The sequence below is a fragment of the Hypanus sabinus genome, chromosome X1, assembly GCF_030144855.1.
Source record: "Hypanus sabinus isolate sHypSab1 chromosome X1, sHypSab1.hap1, whole genome shotgun sequence".
NCBI classification, from domain to species: domain Eukaryota; kingdom Metazoa; phylum Chordata; class Chondrichthyes; order Myliobatiformes; family Dasyatidae; genus Hypanus; species Hypanus sabinus.
This window is the reverse complement of record NC_082738.1, coordinates 41,249,488-41,269,596: the sequence shown is the minus strand read 5'-3', so window position 1 is coordinate 41,269,596 and position 20,109 is coordinate 41,249,488. Positions and strand designations below refer to the sequence as shown.

Here is a 20,109-nt window from a genome sequence, read left to right as displayed (position 1 = left end):
AAAAAATGCAATGAGATCTGTTATAATCAAGATATATTTGTCTTCAATACAGGAAAGGTATTTGGCAGAATTTCATCCAGAAAATATTGCAACTAAGGATTTCTATCAAATATTTTAAAATCAACATGAAAAACATTGCACCTTGCAATTTATTGATATATGAGGATGTGAATCAGTGTTTAGTTTCACTTTAGTACTCAATGAAACTTAAAGAGATGCAACTTATTAAAATAGCATTACTTTTCAAATGAAACAGTTAAAAGAACTATTTGGGGTCAATTTAAAAGTCAAGTTTAAAGTTCAAAGATGCTTATAAACTGAAACACTTAAAACTGAAATTAGTTTCCAATCTTGAAGTACAGAATATTGTAAAATGGTGGCTGACGTTTGTTGTTTTTCTCTTTTGAACAGCCCTTCAGATTTTATGCACTTAGATCAATATAATAATGTAATTTACCTTAAAGTAGAGTTTTATTGAAACTGTTGACTAATAAAATATGCACTTTACAAAGTAACAAAGTGGGCAGAAGAGAAACAAATCTAGTTTGCATCTCTTCATCATTATGCATTCCTTGGGTATCAGTGCATGGAAGGAATCATGGACAAAGAATGTCATTGAAATAAGCTTGATGTAATTTATAATTTTGTTGCAAATAAAAATCATTGTTTCTTTTTGTTCCTGTTGTACTGTTGGTCCTAGATTGTTAATAACTTCAATAAAAATCAAATTCTGTCAGATGCTGCTTGATCATTTGTATATAAAAATGCAGTTGGATCCCTTTAACCTCCCAATCTGTAAATGAGATTGAACTAAAACTAATTATTGTGCAATATACAGTATGATCTTTACCAGAAAGTTGTTAACCTGTCAAAGATCTTAAAGTACTGGACCGATGTATTCAGAGTGCTGAGTGATGAGGATATAAATAATTGAGGAACAATTTATGCACATACATTTAAATATTGTATTTGGATCGGCATATCTGTGTAACTGGAAATGTCTGAAGCTCTTGGCTTTGAATCAACCATTTGTTTCTAAAGAAATTCTTTTAAATATTTGCATTGAAATTGATCATCATTGCCATGGTGATGCTTTTAAATGATCATCTTATGCTAGAATGGCACCAGTTTAGCACCAGTAAATAGGTATGTTGTTGCTTTTCATTATGTTTCAACCAAATAGCTAATCACCATTTGACACCTATCATTTAAGGTATCTTAAGTAGTGCTTGTGTGACTAAATCCCTATGATAACCCAAAAATGACAATTTAATTACCGAAAAATTCCCTGCAACAGCTTTAGTTTTATGCTCTTTTGCACAATATTTATAAATGAAGTATCTTTAGTTCTGAGTATAATTCTTTTCACTGAATTGATTTGTTGGATTGGAAGCTATATGCAAATTGACAAGTCAAAATCTTTAAATTATTATTTTATATCTCCAGGACTTTTATTACTGCACCCCTTCACGACCACCTCCCCTCACACTCCATAAATAACACAGTTGCTAAAGAATAACAAAATTTTACCAACTAATGGAAAAGTAGCTCCAGTTGTAAATATGCACTAATATATTTGCAACAAAGCATTCCCAAGCTGTAACATTATTTTCAGACTCGTGCAGAACGCAGTTGTGTGATTATCACCTTGCATGGACACGCATTTATCCTAAACCATAACTGAACCATAGGCATTTGATATTTGGTTTCTGAGAAGCCCACTGCAGTCAATTTTCAGACACTCTTCCTGATTAATGTGATTATTCAACATTCATTTCTAACACTGCATATATTATTCTTATTATTTTTCACTTTTTTTTACTGTATCTGTTGACCTTACTACAATTTTATTTTGCACTTCTGGGCATCTTGCTTGATGGCACACACAGTGGCATTTCAGATTTGTAAAGGGGCAGTTCCCAATTCTAGACCGATAAAGAGAAACAGAGGATGAGTATTGTTGGGTTTGGTCACATCTTCCCTATTAAAATTCAGGTTAACCAAAATCAAAATGTAATTACAAAGACTGCAGTCCTTCACACTTACTAGTAGATGGATGCAAGAGTCAAGAGACTTGGTTTTGGCCCAGTTTTCAACTGCATGAATTTCTAAAACAAAAAATGAGGGGGTTATCCTTGGCCAGACTGTAGACTTCTCCCTTGGGAGGACTTTAGTGTAGTAGATAAACAGTAAACCTCAAGATCTTGAACATCTAAAGATCAATGTAGCAAAATGCATACAGACAAATACGTAGCATATAGCTTTTACCAAATACTGCATCCACTTTTGCTTTGAAATTAATGTGTTGTAATAATACTCACATCTTTTTGTCAAGTTCAGTTGCCAAGGGATCACAAACAGCAAGGACAAATGTATGCTTTTTTTAATTTCTGAGTTATAAATAAACTATTAACGATTTAACTCCCATCACCCGAAACAGAAATTAACTCAGCCGAGAGATACGACTAATGCTCAGTTGCAAAGTGTAATAATGAGACAAATTGATATTCCCGCTGGGAATGTCAAGTGCTTCAGAAAATGATGTGCATAACAATGAATTTCTAGACAATGTTTTAATATCCTTATAGGAAAATCTCAGACAGATTGAGTAGAGAAGTGGCCATTTGAGATTTCTAGAACAGCTGCGTTCCTTATGAGCTTTAAGTAGCTCGGTGGGGATTCACACATTGAAGTATGGTCTAGCTTGGATAATCCCCAAAGTTGTGGGCAGAGGCAGGAATATGGCATGGGACAACACTAAGTCTGCAAATAGTGCACAAAATATTTGCTGGAATAAGTGGAAAGCAGGAGGAATGTCCTCATCCATAGAGCAGCAATACATGGCCTGAGAAGGCAGGTGGAGCAGATACTCTGGAGGTCACAAGAACATAAAGGAAACAGGAGCAGGAGTAAGTCACTTGGCCCTCAGGCTGCTCCACTACTCATACTGATCATGGCTGATGTCTGCCTGCATCAGCTCCTCTTCTGTGCCCAGAACCTTCAATTCCTGATCATTCAGAAATTTATCTACCACCCTTTAAATACTTCCAATGTCTAGTCTCCACAACCCCCATGGGTAGTGATTCACCAGCCTTTGCTGTGCACCTCGATTTTAATCAGCTGATCCCTTACCTTGCAGCTATAGCTCCTCATGCAACGCTTGTTGAAACATTGCTGGATGTTCAGTGACCTCACACACATAATCAGGTTCAGTGAATGTGTTTCAAATGTCTTACCCTAACATCTGTACTGCTAGCCATAGGCAGTGTTCTTGTTACCACAGCACCAGTGGCCTCTATCAGTCAGGAATTGTGCTTAAGGTTCAAAAGTTACAATGCATCCTCACACACTTTAATGTTGCTGAAGCCATTGCACAGCTTGCAAGTCCTGCCCGTTATTCCCAATAGGTGCTGCTGTTCATTCCTCTCCATGACATTCAGATTCAGATTTATTTATCACATGTACATCGAAACATAAAGTGAAATGCGCCATGCGTCCAAGGATGTGATGGATGTAGCATATCACGCCAACAATGCAAGACATCAACAACAAAACACGACACAACAGACAACACAGCACAACAAAACAAAACAAGACAACAACAGCAAAACAAACCCCATTTCCACACGCTCACAGGACTCCAACCCCAGGATAGGTCGCCTCCAGTCTTTGGCCTGGGCGCAGCCAGAGTCATCTGGAGCTGAATGATGGGAGACAGATCAAACATCCAGAGCGGAATGGTTTAGCACCATTGTAGGGTTGGTTGTTAGGCCAGAAGATATAGGAACAAAATTAGGCTATTTGGCCCATCTGGTCTGCTCTGCCATTCCATCATGGCTGATTTATTATCCCTCTCAACCCCATCTCCTGCCTTTGATGCTCTGAAAATTAGGAACCTATTAACGTTCACTTTAAATATACTCAATGACTTGGCCTCCACAACAGTCTGTGGCAAAGAATTCCAGTTTCACCACCCTCTGGCTAAAGAAATTCCTCCCCATCTCTGTTCAAAATGGATGCCCCTCTATTCAGTGGCTGTGCCTTCTGGTCTAGACTCCACCACCATAGGAAACATCCTCTCCACATCTACTCTAGCTAAGCCTTTCAACACTCAATAGGTTTCAATGAGATTCCCCCCACCCCCCATTCTTCCAAACTCCAGTGAGTACAGACCCAGAGCCATCAAATGTTTCTCATACGTTAACTCTTTCATTCCCAGAATCATTACATGAACCACCCCTGGACCCTCTCCAATCCAGCACATCTTTTCTTAGATAAGAGACCCATAACTGCTCAGAATACTCTGGAGTGTGGTTTGAGCAATGCCTTGTAAGACATTACATCCTTGCTTTTATATTCTAGTCCTCTCAAAATGAATGCCAACATTGCACTTGCTTTCTTACTGCTGACACAACCTGCAAGTTAACCTTTAGGGAATCCTGCACAAGGACTCCCAAGTCCCTTTGCACCTCTGATTTCTTAATTTTCTCCCCATTTAGAAAATAGTGCACACCTTTATTCCGTCTGTCAAAGTGCATGACCAGATACTTCCCTGCACTATATTCCATCTGCCACTTCTTTGCCCGTTCTCTCAAACTGTCTAAGTCATTCTGCAGACACCACCTGCCCCTCCATCTATCTTTGTATCATTCTCAAACTTGGCCACAAAGCCATCAATTCCATCCAAGTCATTGATATATAATGCAAAATGAAACAGTTCCAACACTGACCCCCGCTGAACACTACTAGTCACTGACAGCCAATCAGAATAGGCCTCCCACCTTTTGCCTCCTACCAGTCAGCCAATCTTCTATCCATGCTAGCATCTTTTCTGTAATACCATGGGCTCTTATCTTACTAAGCAGCCTCATGTGTGGCATCTTGTCAGAGGCCTCTGACCTGATGTGGTTGGAGGCAGCAGCAAGGCTGAAACCATGAGAAGTCATGAGGTTATGCACAAACAATTAGGCTTTAGAATGGCCCACCTAGGGCACACCACTTCCAAATGGGACATGATAAATCCACTTCCCTGCTTGTAGACCCAACCTTAATGGCCAATGCCACAGATTCCCTTGTGAATGAAGAGCAAAACTGCAGATGCTGGAACTCTGAAATAAGAACAGAAATTTCTGGTCAGGTGGTCTTCAACCTGAAATGAAAACCCTGTTTTTCCACAGGTGCTGTCTGACCAGCTGTGTGCTTCCAGCATCTCCCACTCCCCAGCTTGTCATGGCAATTCCAAAAATTTGTATAGGAATGGCCAGAAGCAAGTCAACCTGGATATAGAAGGGGATCCCTGTGACTAATGCTGGTGCACACTCCTCTCTTGTTCATTGGGTTGAAGGGTTCAGGGATGCCAATAGCCGGCAACAATTGGTAGCCAGCACCTTTTGCTCCAGAAATGTCTCAAGTGGCACAGGTGTAGTTTGGAAGCTGTAAGTTGCCCTTTCTGAAGGCAGTTCTAACTGAGTAGACGCAGGGAAATAATATAAAAAGCATAAACAGTAATTTTGCTGGAAGGGTATTCCAAATTTTAAAGCCCACAGTCTGTTGTTAGTTTCCAGCTCATGAGGGAGAAGTCGTCTCATAACGTTACAAGGGCAAGTGATTTAGCTAATGCGAAGGAATATGTAGTGAAGTGTAAAACTGTCACTGCGACTCAGCGTTCAGTAGTAGTAATGACTTATTTTTGTAGACAGTTCGTCACAGTAACATCCAAACAATAGGCTAGATGCAACTCAATTGCCTGAATTTATTAAATTCAGGCAACGAGCAGTATCCTCTATTGTTCAGAGTCACTCAGCAAAAAGAAAACAAGCAACTTTGAATGAGCAGCCATGGATCACGATCCCGACCTTGTGGGAATGATATTGCTTTCTGTGTCAGATGTGCGATGTGAGAGTAAATGTGTAATGAACCCCACTTCTGAAATTTGTTTCTTTTGTATTCAATGGAAAGAAATTTTGGAAGCAGAGTTCAGTCAAACATTATTACACCACTTATAAGAGCGAGTAAATTTCTACCCCATTGGATTTTAATGGCCAAAGAAGACCTTTTTGCTAGCACTCTGGGTAAAAGGGTCCAGCTCCAAGTTTTGCACTGAGAGTTTCCTCTCTAGATTTTAATAGCTACTGACAGAAAGATTTCTTCACAGAGCTTGTTCTAATTATCCAATGATGAAGCAGCTTTTAAGGAGTCTAACCCAGCCGTAAAAGGGATAGTTATAGTTGAAGCCAATAGTAAATGCAGATGTAGGTTAACAAAACAGGATTTAGCCCTCAAACATGCTCTGTCATTGAAATGACCATTGTTCCTCAAGAGATCAATTGCACTTACTTGTCATATCCCTCAAGAAGGGTCTGTGGATAAAGTTCCTTATGTGTGGCATCTAGCTTCCTATGATGCTGGAGTTCTAGAACTCCCACTGCAAAGTTCTTCTTAAGGTAGTCTGAGGGTTAGGTCTACCATGACTAAGTAAAAGGACTGACTATATGAATAGAGAACAGTTGTGGAATCTGCATGCTCTCCTTACCCTACTTGCAAATTCCATCAGGAATCATCAAAGCTAAATGTGTTATTGAATGTTGGAGAGATGGACAAAGAGTGGCAAATGCAATTTAATCCAGACAAATGTAATCTGATGCATCTTGGGATTACTAATGAGGCTAGGACATACACCATGAATATTAGATCTTACAGCATATTGAGAAACAGAAGAGCATATAAGTACAGGTTTATAGGTGCCTGAAAGTATCAACACAGATAGGTAATGTGGTTAGGAAGCCAATCAGGATAGTGACCTTCCTTTGTTGGGAACTGAATACAGAAACAGGAGGTTATGCTCCAGTTTTATAAAACCTTAGATAGACTTTAGCTTGGAGTATTGTGTACAGTTCTGGTTACCGAGATAAAGTAAGTATATGAGACCACAGGAGAGAGTGCAAATGGGATTCACCAGGATATTGCCTGAGATGGGAGCATTACTGTTACAAGAAGAGACTGGAGAAGCTAGATCTATCGTCACTGGAGAGGTGGAGGTGAATGGGGGTACATGATTGAGGTACATAAAATTATGAGAAGTACAGATAGACCAAGAGGACCTCAACCTTGTTATGGTTTGAAAGTTTGCGTGCCTCAATGACCCAGAGAACTATGTTGGCAGAAGCCAGAGATTTATGCTTTGGCTCTTGGTTGGGTCACCCATGCCAAACAAGTCAAAGGGTAGAGGCCAGACTAAATGTGGCCCACTGGTCCTTCAGGTTTGGGGGTTCAGCTCAGGGCTAACAGCACTAACTGGTAAAACAAAATTGCGACAGAAGCAGCAATGAAGAATCTTTCTACATCTGTGTGCAATGGTATTCCTGAATCTCCATCCGGGACTTGCATGACTGATAGTTGTGAAAACCAAGCTACTGACACAGTGAAAGAAGCCCTGAGCACCACTAGAGATGGAGGATCTTCATTGATGCCCTAAATGCCAGTAGTATTACAGGCAGTATAGAGAGACAGACAGACAGATAGGGTAAACCCTAGAAAATATGTCCCCCACAGCAATGGTAGATAAAACTAGTAGACGTAGATTCAGCATAAGGGGAAAGAGCTTCAGAGGTGATATGAGAGGGACCTTCTTCACCCAAAGGATGGTACGTACATGGAAATACTGCCTGAGAGAGTAGTGCAAGCTGTGTTGTGGACAGATTTAAAAAGTGTTCAGATGGACACTTGAATCACCAAGTCATGCAAGCATACAGGCCAAGTCCTGTGTGATGGGATTAATACACAATAGCACCCACTGTCGGTGTGGACAAGTTGGACCAAATGACCTGTATGTTCAATGACTGTGTCTGACAGCTCCAAAAATATATGCAGTGAGTTGTATACAGAGGAGGTGAATAAAACCTGATATTACCACAACAAGTGAGGGAAATGCAAGACTGAAATGGCTGTTTATATGAAATTATTGAATCTGGAAAGACGAATTATGCCCAATCTGACAAGGTGATGTTCATCAAATTTCCTTCGCATTGGAATGGTGCAGGGAGTTGAACATGGAGACATCAAGATGGGAAAGCAATGGGGAATTGAATGAAACAAGCAACTGGAAATTAGGGTTCCCTTGCTTTTGTTTTCCCCAGTATAAAGGGGATCATATAGTGAGCACTGAATGTGATTCATTGAACTGTAAGTGATACAAGTGAACTAAAGATGCCTCCTCATCGATATTTCATCACATTTATAATTTACCCATCCACCATGCTCCTATCTTACTCCAAGAATTTAGCTCATTCAGTCATAACTTTTCCTTGCTGACTCAGCTCAATCAGTTTACAAATAATCAAGCTTCTGACAGAGTTAAGTAAATTATTTCCAATTGACGGTAAAATGATTGGAACATGAAACTGGCATACAGTTTCTCTCTTGCTCCTTCCTTTTCCAAGTAATGAGCTAATCCTTTAAATTGCCTGATCTAAATTGACCGCAGTGAGAGGAAGTACTCCCTCAAACTAGTCAAAGATAAATTCAGAGAAAATATCAAGAATATTTGAAGCATCAGTAGGTAACAACGAATGGAATCCCAGTTAAGGAAGGCTTATGGAGACAAGAACTCATTTGAAAAAAAAAGTTCAATGTCATATTGAAGGAAAGGATTTTATTTTAACACGAAAATGTCTGCAGATGCTGGAAATCCAGAGCAACACACACGAAGTGCTGGAGGGAGCTCAGCAGGCCAGGCACTATACATGGAAATTAATAAACAGTCAACGTTTTGGGCCAAGCCCTTCTTCAGGACTGGAAAGGAAGGGGGAAATTGCCAGGATAAAAAGGTGAGGGGAAGGGGAAGGAGGATAGCTAGAAAGTGACAGGTGAAGCCAGGTGGGTGGAAAGGGTCAAGGGCTGGAGAGGAAGGAATCTGATAGGAGAGGAGAGTGGACCATAGGAGAAAGGGAAGGAGGAGGGGATCCAGGGGGAGGCGATAGGCAGGTGAGAAAAGGTAAGAGGCCAGAATGGGAAATAGAAGGAGGGGGAGGATAATTTTTTTTGTATATCAGAAGGCAAAATCAATGTTCATGCCATCAGATTGGAAGCTACCCAGACAGAATATAAGGTGTTGCCCCTCCACCCTGAGGGTGGCCTCATCTTGGCACAAGGAGGTCATGGACCAACATGTTGGAATGGGAATCAAACTTAAAATGTTTAGTCACGGGGAAGTTCCACTTTTGCTGGGATTATAGCGGGTCTCACCAGTGTAGAGGAGGCCACACTGGGAGCACCGAACACAATCGATGACCCCAGCAGATTCACAGGTGAACTGTTGCCTCTCCTGGAAGGACTGTTTCGGGCCCCTGAGTGGAGGTGAGGGAGGAGGTGAATGGGCAGGTGTAGCACTTAGGCCGCTTGCAGGGATGAGGCAGGTGGGTGATTACTGGGGAGGGACAAATGCACAAGGGAATCGCGCAGGGAGCAATCCCTGCGGAAAGAAGGGGGTGGGGTGGTAAAGATATTTTTGGTGGTAGAAGGGAGAGGTAAAGATAGGTTTGGTGTTCTTTTTATATGGGTGGATAGATGATTGTTCTGTAATGTTTATCCCACCTGTCATTCAAATTGCTTCATAGCAACCATTTTTAGAACCAAGAAGTTCAGGGCCTGCAGATGAGTTCATCACCTCTGCCTTTCAGAGGAAACAATTATATTGATAGATAGGAAACAAGAGACTTCATTGAGAAAATAATGCATTAAGCTGTGGTAAACATGTAAAGATCTTGCACATTCAGATTAAGTAGCTCTTTAAGATTGCTACCTTGATAACTTTGGATTTATAGAACAATTTCAATGTGTGTCACCTCTGTGCGGCAAGCCATTGCCCCAAGCAATCAATAAGGTGACTGGTTTCCATGTAAACCAAATGTCTAAAGTAGTTTCCATTCTGATGTTTCTTCCAATTCCCTTATAAACACTTTGCCCAGGGCAGTCCAGGAACTTAAGTGATTGACTCATGATTTCCAGGAGTTCATGTTTCAGGCTATCCTTCATGCTCATTTCTCTCAGCTGAATGACTTCTAGGCCACCTACTTGTGAGTCTTAAAACCTAAGGTGATCGTGGAATGAGGTGTCATTCTCGGCTATTTCCTGCCAGCTGAAGGTATTGGGCCAAACCGTGCTGGCTTTGGCAATAACAGCCACTTACTCACAAGTATAAGAAACATAAACAATGGGAACTCTTGAGCCCTTTGTGCCTATTCTGCCATTCAATAAGATTAAAGTGATCTTTTACATCAGTGCCATATTCCCACACCTAACCTGTATCGCTTAACTCTCCAAATATCTATAAGTCTACCAATCACTGTCTTAAATATACTTAACAATTGAGTCTCCATATCTTGAGTAGAGAATTTTGAAGACTCAGTACTCTGTAGGTGCATAAAATTCTTCCCATTTCTGTCCTAATAGTCACCGATATCATTACTATTTTTCTATGGCATAGAAGGAGGCCATTTGACCCATGAAGTCAATGCTGGCTTGTAGAATGATCCTATTCTATTCCAGGTATTCAATTCTCTCTCACACCTATCTGATTTTCCAACCACCCACCTACACTAGGGGCAATATACAGCAATCATTTAACCTAACGACCAGTATATCTTTGAGACGTGGGTGAAAACCAAAAAATCCAGAGAAACCATGTACTTTCACAGGAGAAGGTTCAGGCACCAAAATGACAGTCCTGGATCAGAACACAATATTCCAAATGCAGTCAAGTTTCTTTGTGGCTGAAGTAAGAGATCTCTAGTCTGCTCCTCAAATAATTTTAAAGGACAAGATACAATTTGCCTTCCCAATTACTTTCTGTATCTCTGTGTTAAATTTCCAGTGCAAGGACATCCAGGTCTCCCTAACCCTTTCAAGCTCTCACAATTTTAAAACTACTTCATGTTTCTGTTGTTCTTGCTGACATGGATGACCTCATATTTTTCCATTTTATATTCTCTGCCATCTCCTTGCCCATTCACTTGAACTGTCTACATGACTCTGAAGACTCCTTGCATCCTTCAAGCTCCCATTGTCACCCAGTTTTGAATCATCAGTGAATTTTGATATATTATGCTTGATCATTGGTATCGATTGTGAAAAGTTGAACTCTACATAGAGGCCCATGGCAGAGCCTCAATTTACTGAGATATTACTGGGATTGGCAGCATGGTAACATAACGGTTAGCTCAATCACTTTACAGCACCAGCAATCACTGATCTGGGTTCGATTTCTACTGCTGTCCATAAGGAACTTGTACATTCTCCCCATGACTGCATAGGTTTCCTCCAGGTGCTCCAGTTTCCCACATTTCAAAGAAGTACTATGTTGTGGTCAGGTATGTTGACACTGAAGGTGCCCCCACAATCCTCGCTGATTTGATTTGACGCAAATGACTCATCTCACAGCGTGTTTCGATGTTTCAGTGACAAATAAAGCTAAACTTTAATCTTTAATCGGGCTGGAGAATGATCTCTGATCCTGTGCCAATCAGAGCTAAATAAGGAATCCCAGCCTGGAGATTAGGAGCTAGAAGTATTTATGTTTATTTAATGAATATAATTATTTCTAAGTACTTTAATGCACATTTAATTAATTTTACTATTTTAATTGTTAAATCATTTACATCAAATATGATAGTTTTTGAATGTCTCAGATTATCAGAGATGTTTAAAAGATGTCCAACCTTTGACAGCCCTTCAGTCAGAACTTCCAAGGGACTTGGTCTTCATTCCACGTTGCCTGAGACTTGCTCACTTGCCACTGAGGCCCTGCTGCATCTCACTGGATGCCTTCTGTTTGCAGTGTGATTGGCCCTCTGTGTCCAGTCCAGAGGAGGATGAGAGGGTGATGGCAGCAGGTGATAAGCTTCAGGGTGCATCTGATACAGAGTCATACAGCATGGGAATAGACTCTTCAGCCTAACTTTTCTATGCCAAGTAAGATACCTATCTAAGCTAGTCCTATTTGCCTGCATCTGGCCCATATCCCTCTAAACCTTCCCTGCCCATGTACTGCACCTGTCTCAACCACTTCCTCTAGCAGCTTGACCCATATAAGCACCATCCTCTGCTTGAAGGTTACCCCTCAGATCCCTTTTAATATCTTCATATCTTAAAGTCCATGTCGTATAATTTTTGATTCAATTTTCCTGAAAAAAAGACTGTGCATTTACCTTATCTGTGCCATTCTTAACTTCATAAATCTTGAGTATCTGAAGATTATCTATGGTAACCTTTAGTCTCATACACTCCAAGGAATAACATCCTAGCCTGCTCAACCTCTCCCTATAACTCAGGCTCTGGAGTCCTAGCAGCATCCTCAGAAATCTTCTTTGTATTCTTTCCAGCTTAATGACAACTTTCCTCCAACAAGGTAGCCAAAACTGTGCACAATACTCCAGGTGCAACATCTTGTAGAACTGCAATGTATCATCCCACATCCTATACTCAATGCCCTGACTGACGAAGCAATATGTAGCAATGCTTCGGCCAAATACCTTTATCTCTCCCCTGTCTACATGTGACACTCTATCACTGACCAATTTGGCCGGATAAATTGAGGTCACTTTGGTCTGTGTCAGTGATGCCATCCTATCTGAAGGGGGCAGTAAAGCATCATGGTAATGAGCCTGCTATCTCGACGTGAATATCAGCGGAACTGGTTGTCAGTTTTGAACCCAATTTATCTCAGTTATTCAGTCACAATGATGTAGATCTCATCTATAGATTATATACAGTCAGCAAAAAATATGTTATTTTGGATTTTGTTGTTTTAATCACTGAACTAGATTGATTGCAATGTTGCCTTCCTTCTGTGGACTCAGTCTATACTTCTTGCTGCCTCAGCAAAGCAGCTGACACAGTCAAAGACCCCACCCACCCTGGACATTCTCTCTTCTCCCCTCTCCCAAAAGACACAAGATATAAAAGCCTGAAAGCATGTGACACCAGGCTCAAAGACATCTTCTATCCCACTGTTATGACTCTTGGACAGACCTCTTGTATGATAAGATGAACTCTTGGCCTCACAATCTACCTCATTATGATCTTACCTGTGCTGCACTCTTTCGGTAGCTTCTACACTTTATTCTGTATTGTTATTACTTTACCTCATTCCAGCTCAATGCACTGTGTAATGATCTGATCTGTATATATAGCATGCACAGCAGGCTTTTCATTGTATCTTGGTGAAAGTAAAAGTAATGTATCAATACCTTAACAAATGTGCTTTCAATAATTGTATTCAAAACTGCCTGAATAGCATGACGTAGCGGAGCACAGCGTTACAGGTTGTAAGCACTGCAAATGTAAAATATACAGTAATATCAGCCATGCTCAGGGTTGTATGTGGTGGCATGTATATACTCCGATAATAAACTTCACTTTGAACTTTGCCTGATATTAGGTGGTAAGTATGGTGCTTACTGTTTCAGTATCTCCCTCAGTCATTCTCCAAGGTACTGGCCATAGATGGACTATCAATGAAAGCACTCTGTTCATGAAACAACCTACAGAGCCAGGCTATATAGTTACTTTCTTCCCGACTGCTTCCTTCTAGAAATTTTCTCCTCAACCCACTCACAGGAAATTCCTTAAAGGAGTAACAGTATTAAAAGGATCAAATATCGTCCTTGGGTTGATACTGCCTATCGTATGGATGTTCCAATTTCAAGGGCTGTTACACACTGCAATGAATAAACAGCAAGATTGAGCAGCAACACACACAAACTGCTGGAGGAAATCAGCAGGGCAGGTAGCATCTGTGGAGGGACTAAACAGTCGACATTTCAGGCCGAAATATTGACCGTTTATTCCCTTCTGTAGATGCTGCCTGACCTATTCATTTCCTCCAGCAGTTTGTGTGTGTTGCTCTGGACTTTCAGCATCTGCACAGTTGCCTACTGTGCACTGGCTTTGGAACTATGGTCACACTTGTTTTTGACTAGAAGAGAAAATACGGAGTTAAGAAGATTGATACATTACTAACAAGTCTAAACTAGCCAAGCCTGTAAGCAGCACCTAGCCTGCAATATTAATTTTTGTTGTCTGCATTCTAGCGAGGAGCAACAAGACAGATGACACAACAGCTTAAATCAGCACAACAGTGATTCCACATGCCACATATGATTACCAGCATGTATATGCACTCAGACAACACACACAACACATTATGCATACATTCTTATTCTATCCCTCTCTCAGGTTTAGTGGAGTGAGCCAGGGAAGTTGTTAGACAGATATATCAGACACTTTCCTAGAGGTAAAACATAAAATCAAAGGGCAAATCAGTCTATGTTACTTTTGTGCACTTCTTGTTAGTCAAGTCTTTGGTTAACATTGGCAGGTAGCCAGGGGCTCATTCTGTTGAGGAATGATGCAAAGCATGACTGGAGACGAAGGGAACCTAATGAGCCATGATAAAATACAAATAATCAATTATAGTAAATATTTCAAAATAAAAGTTTGTATTGCATAGTTTGAAAATTCTTCTTGATATTCCTACCATGCTATATATATTTGGTTAAAAAATCATATTCTGGATGTTCTGTGTTGAACAAGTTATTTCAGTTAATTGGAAGTTATTTCCTGATGCTAATAACATCCAAATGAGGCATTTGTGTGGATGTCATCAGGAGCTTGGAGCATTCAGATAGCTGGCAGTCATGGTGGCTGCTACTGAACCAAAGTGGGGGGAAAAAAAGTATGCACATATGATTATAATTACATTAATTGTATTCTGCAACAGATCATCAGAGTGAGATTGGGTCTATTACCGTAGTTCGATATTAAGTTCTGGTTAAAAATACTATGTAAGGCACACTTAGATTGTATCAAATTATAGTTTCACATGTCACTTTTATAGTTCATTATAATTCCAATAACCCTTCCATTTCCTCTGGTCTGTATTGTAGCACCTATAAATTTATTCTGAGTTCACCCTTCTCATGGATGAGGGGTTTTGAAGTTTTGTTTTAAAATTGAGAAATTAAGAACAGCTGTTAATATCCACTTTGTTGGCTGTTGCACAAAGACATCAACAATTTGATGGTTCATTTGTTAAATATCCTGAGGATGTAATCTGCAAAAATATTGTTTGTGTAGATTAGCATATTAACAATCTGGAAATCTTCTCCGCTCTTTCCTTATCTGCTGAGACATCTCTTTATTTTTCCAATTACATCCTCTTTCTGCAAGAACTTCAGGCAGTTTTGTCTCACATTAACGGTTTGCTGGGGTTTAAGTAATGGGCAACAAGAGAAAATTCTGGAAATACAGCCGATCATGCAGCAACATCAGGAAATTAAAGTCAATGTTTCAGACCAAGAACTCTTCATCAGGATTCTATCAGAAAATCCTTGACCATAAATGATGACTCTCTTTCCCCATGGATGCTGCCTGCCTTACTGAGTATTTCCTGCATTTTCTATTTTTGCTTTTACTTAACGTCATTTGCAGTATTTTTATTGCAATTTAGATGCAGGGCTAATAATTGTATTTAGTAGTCTGCATAACATTGAAGAGACATGAGATAAATACATGGTATCTGCAATTTAGTCACCCTCCCCACAGAATCAAAGTGTAATGTATCATCCATTGGTAAAATGCTTTAACAAAGTAACTTGATCAACCCTCCAAACAGGTATCTACATAAATCCTGCTGGTCCAATGCAAACATGCTCCTTAACAATGCAATTGTCCACACCCAGTCTGGCAAAGCAGATCTTAAAAACAGTTCCAAATGCCTATCCCGGATTCCTAGATATGCTCAGCTGTCACAGTACAAGCTTCATATCCCAAACAAACAGGCTACGAAGATAGTGCATTCAGTTTGTGATGCATTGTTACTTGTACCTCAGAATCTCAGATCTCAGTTGAAGTGGTGGGGCAGGCAGACCAGTCAGAGGATATTTGGATTTTGTCATGAGGAAAGGATTTGCTTTGGATGTGGCTTTATTTTCCTTTTCCTTTTCTCATGTAGCATTGCACCAAAAATTCTAGTCACACTCTAATCTCAACTAAAATTTCCATTGAACTTGCCATGTAACCAGTCCTACACAACGAGTTTACTTGCATTCATTAACAAGTACATTTTGCTTGCTCTCGCTTTCTCTTCTTTCTCTGCTGTTTTCACATTCACTAAAACCGACTTTAACTAGTTGCTAACATAAATGAAACAAGTTGTAAATGATCTGTTTTGCTGTAATCATTCCTGTATAGACTGAATGTACTTAAGAATTCCAAAGTGTTAACCAGTTCCAAATCCATTTTCTTACTAAAACAGATTTTAATAATTGCCTGGAACTTTTGGAATTATAACGAGGCAAATGTTAGATTTTATTGAGTCTGTATGCTGTGGGTGGAGCCAGACCCCTTATTAACATAGCAGTGCAAATGTAAAGAAACAATATTAGTCCAACCAGATGGTCCATATAAGCACTGACTTACACATTTATAATTCTCTTCTTTCATACATCCAGAATCAACACTTTAATGTTCCATTTTCTTGTTTAAAACATACATCATTGACTCATTTGTAAAATGTTCCAGACATTAGTGTTGGATGTGGACAGAAGAGAGAACTGGAGCCCAGTCTGAGGCTAGATCCCAGGGTAAGGTGAGACTGGAGAGAAGACAACATCCGGTCTGCAGGATTTAACTGAGGATCAGAATATCGGCATGAACAATTAGCTGGGACAAGGAAATGGGGAGTGAAGTTTCATCAGTGAATTAGGTAAGAAAAGAAGTAAGCCTTGGGCAAAGATAGGAGGACATCAGGAAAGGGTTTGTGGCAGGGACAGGACCTGCGTAGAGACTCAACTCACAGCTGTGGGGACAGGAGGGTTGTTGAAGTGGGGGCAGAGTAAAGGCCACAGTTATGGGGGCAGAGTAAAGGCCACAGTTATGGGGGCAGGATAAAAAGTCTCAAAAAAAGCAGAGAAAGCTGCAAGAGTTGGCAAGGACTGGTAGAAAGCAGGATCTGTTGCCACCATTAGGTAAGCAACAGGAGTCAAGCCATCATGTTACTGCTCTGCTTATTGAGGTCTTACCTGTACAAAAGGGACAGGTTACACCTGAACTCAAGGGGGACCAACATCCTTACAGCCACCTTTGCTAGAGCTGATGGGAAGCGTTTAAACTAATTTGTCAGGTAGATGGGCCCAGAGTGATGGGGCAGGGGCAGTTGGTATACAACTGGCTGCAGCGTGCAGTGAGACTGTCAGGAAGTGCAGGCAGATGATAGGGCAAAATTTCAGTCAGTGGGATGAGTTAAATTGTAACCGGGGCTAAAATTGAAAAGGGTGACAAATACAGGATTGAAGGTGTTCTATTTGATTGCACGCAGTATATGGAATAAGGTAAATCAAGTCAAGTCAAGTCACTTTTATTGTCATTTTGACCATAACTGCTGGTACAGTGCATAGTAAAAATGAGACAACGTTTCTCGGGACCATGGTTTTACATGACACAGTACAAAAAACTAGACTGAACTACGTAATAAAAAAAAAACAGCACAGAAAAAGCTACACTTAACTACAGACCTACACAGGACTGCATGAAGTGCACAAAAGATGATCTTGTACCACACTTAGAGATTGGCATGTTTGACGTTGTGGGTATCACTGAGTTCTGGCTGAAAGAAGCTTGTAGTTGAGAGCTTAATATCCAAGAATATACATTGTATCGAAAGGGTAAAGGATGTGGGCTGACTCTGTTGGTAAAAAATGAAGTTGAATGAAAGAAGTGACATAGGATCTGGAGATGTCTACTCCTTATGGGTAGAGTTAGGAAACTGCAAAGGTAGAAATACCCTGATGGGAATTATATGCAGGTCTCTGAACAGTAGTCAGGATGTGGGCTACAAATTACAATGGGAGATTGAAAAGGCATGGCAAAAGGGCAATGTTATGATAGTCATGGGGATTTCAATATACAGGTAGATTGGGAAGATCAGGTTGGTGCTGGATCCCAAGAGAGGGAATTTGAAGAATGCCCATGAGATGGCTTTTAGAGCAGCTTGTGGTTGAGCCCACTAGGGGAAAGGCTATTCTGGATTGGGTTTTGTGTAATGAACTGGATTTGATTAGGGAGCTTAAGGTAAAGAAGCCCTTAGGAGGCAATGATCATAATATGACAGAATTCACTTTGCAGTTTGAGAAGGAGAAGCTGAAATCAGAGCTGACCAAAGTTATTTGGAAGGGGACACTAGCAGGGATGATAGCAGAACAGCAATGGCTAGAGTGTCTGGGAACAATTTGGAAGGTGCAAGAAAGATACATCCCAAAGATGAAGAAGTATTCAAAAGGGAGGATGGGGCAACCATGGGTGATAAGGGAAGTCAAAGACAGCGTAAACCAAAAGAGAGGGCACATACTATAGCAAAAGTTAGCAAGAAGTTAGAGGATTATGAAGCTTTTAAAAACTAACAGAAGGTAACTAAAGCCATAAGGAAAGAAACAATGAAATATGAAGGTAAGCTAGGCAATAATATAAATGAGGATGCCAAAAGATTTTTTTCAGATGTATAGGGTAAAAGAGAGATGAGAGTTGATATCCAGTCTTCCACTGAGCAAACACTGGAGAGCAGCACTGACCGAAAAAGCCAACCTCCAACCCAGTATGGAATTCAATGGCACACAGCCAGCTCCAGCATCTCCTTCCCCAGACTGCTGGCCAGCTATGAAAGAGCTCTGATGACCTCTGATGGTTCACTGACTGTTTTACTTACTTTAATAACCAGAGACTTCTTGAACATATTCAGATAGATTTAGTATTGTAAAAGAAAAAAAATCAGAATTTAAATGTTTTATTAAAAATGTTAAAATGTTAATAATAAAAAATCAAAGCCTTGTACAACTACCAAATCCTTGAATCTCTTTTTCAAACATGCATTTCCTTCATAATATATGTAATAAATACAATTGAGGCATTTTTTTCTCTATGCTATTTTTTTCTTGAAGTTATGTTGCAGCTTTATAAAGCCCTGGTTAGAGCACATCTGGAGTATTGCATTCAATTCTGGTCATCCCATAGAAAGGATGTAGACTGTATGGAGAATAAAAGTTTTTATTATTATATAAAGTGGAAAAGGATGGCTAGAGTGAATGTACATCCTTGGAGGATGAGAAGGGGGAATTGATATTGGGTAATGAGGAAATGGCTGAGGCTTTGAATGACTATTTTGTGTTGATCTTCACGGTGGAGGACACATCTAACATGCCAAAGAGAGATGATACAGATGTGATGGGAGGTGAGGGCATCGATACAAAAGCTATCACTAAAGAGGTAGTGCTGAGCAAACTTGTGGTTTTAAAGATAGACAAGCCCCCTGGTCCTGATAGAATACACCATAGGTTACTGAAAGAAATGGCAAAGGTTACCTTGATAATAACCTTTGGTGATAATTTACTAAAATTCTCTGGACTTTGGGCAGGTCCTGGCTGATTGGAAGAAGGTGAACGTCATGCCACTGTTCAAAAAAAGATGTAGGCAAAAGGTAGGTAACTATAGTCCAGTTAGTTTAACATCTGTAGTTGGGAAAATGCTTGAAACTATCATTAAAGCAGAAATGGTGAGGCATCTGGGAAGAAATGGATCCATCAGGCAGATGCAGCTTGGTTAGCAAAGGCAGGTCATGTTTGACAAACTTACTGGAGATTTTTGAGGTTATTACAAGCACAGTGGATAGAGGGGAATAGATTGACGTTATTTACTTGGATTTCCAGAAGGCGTTCGATAAGGTGCCACATAAAAGACTTATCCATAAGATAAGGATGCATAGAGTTGGTGGTAATGTATTAGCATGGATAGAGGATTGGTTAACCAATAGAAAGCAGAGAGTTGGGATCCATGGGTGTTTCTTTGGTTGGCAATCAGTGGTGAGTGGTGTGTCGCACAGGTCGGTGCTGGGCCTGCAACTGTTCATGAAATATGTTAACGATTTGGAATAGGGGAATGAGTGTTTGCTGATGATACTAAATTGAGTGGAAAATCAAATTGTGCAGAGGATACGAAGAGTCTGCAGAGAGATATAGTTAGGTTAAGTGAGTGGGCAAGGGTCTGGCAGATGGAGTACAGTGT

The 20,109-nt window shown here is 40.2% G+C and overlaps 1 protein-coding gene across 1 annotated transcript in view; it reads left to right on the top strand.

The window, feature by feature from the left end:
• Window positions 1-20,109, top strand: part of znf385c (zinc finger protein 385C) — a 207,456-nt gene that overhangs the window by 132 nt on the left and 187,215 nt on the right. The window lies entirely within an intron of this gene.